The sequence below is a fragment of the Palaemon carinicauda genome, chromosome 10, assembly GCF_036898095.1.
Source record: "Palaemon carinicauda isolate YSFRI2023 chromosome 10, ASM3689809v2, whole genome shotgun sequence".
NCBI lineage: Eukaryota > Metazoa > Arthropoda > Malacostraca > Decapoda > Palaemonidae > Palaemon > Palaemon carinicauda.
Window position 1 is genome coordinate 148,711,797 of NC_090734.1, and position 1,331 is coordinate 148,713,127.

Sequence of the window (1,331 nt, forward strand, 5' to 3'; positions counted from 1 at the left end):
ATTTCTACTCATTTTTCCTACCATCTCATTTTAGATCTCTTGATTTATTTAAGCGCTTTCTTCCTTCTCCTGTTCTAGCTACTCCTTTTAAATGACATTTTCCTCTACTACTTCATTTATTGATCTTATTAGTTCCACCTTATAGCAGGGTCGGTCGCTTGAATCATCTTTCTACAGCTATTTCCATTGCATTTTCTTTCCCGAGTACCACCCCACCCATATCTCTCCTCACTACATCCAACCGTCTTATCCGCTTTTGCGTGAGGTTTACACTCCTTTCCTTACTGGGCTATTTTTCCCTGTTGGAACCCTTGGGCTTTTAGCTTCTTACTTCTCCAACTAAGGTTGTAGCTTAGTATTTAATAATAATAATAATAATAATAATAATAAAGATAATGATTGGTAATAATGATGATCCTAATAATGGTAATAATAATAATAGTAATGATATGATAATAATAATGATGATAATCTTTCTAGTATATTTAATAGAGATTCCAAAATCTTTATTTCTCTGTTTTTTCCTTGAACACATTCCCTCCACCATACTTTTATTATTATTATTATTATTATTATTATTATTATTACTTGCTAAGCTACAACCCTAGTTGGAAAAGCAGGATACTATAAGCCCAGGGGCTCCAACAGGGAAAATAGCCCAGTGAGGAAAGGAAGAAAAATATAATATTTTAAGGGAAGACAAGTTGATGAAAGGTCATGGGTTATCCTTTTACTTTTCACTGCAGCATCACTTTAAGATGTCTCCCCTTAGCTCCTCTTGGTCAGCATCCATGGGATCTCCTCCCCCCCCCCTATCCTACCTCTCTTTGGTCGGCATCCATCTCATCTTCATTCCCTTACATATCTTTCTGGGGTCAGCATCCCCTCCCCCTGTCTCTCTTTGGTCAGCATCCCTGGCATCAATCCCCTTCCTATCTTTGATCAGCATCTATGTCATTCCCTCCCCTACTATTATTTGGTCAGGATCTATGGTATCCCTTCCCCTATCTCTTCGTTCAGTATCCCACTCCTGCCTTGAATTCAATCAGCATCCCCCTCCTACCTTGGTTCACTCAGCATCCTCCACCTACCTTGATTCACTCAGCATACCATTCCTACCTTGATTCACTCAGCATACCATTCCTACCTTGATTCACTCAGCATACCAATCCTACCTTGATTCAGTCAGCATCCCACTCCTACCTTGATTCACTCATCATCACCCTCTTACCTTGTTTCAGCCAGTCTTCCCCTCTTACCTTGTTTCAGTCAGTCTTCCCCTCTTTACCTTGATTCAGTCACCATCCCCCTCTTACCTTGATTCAGTCAGT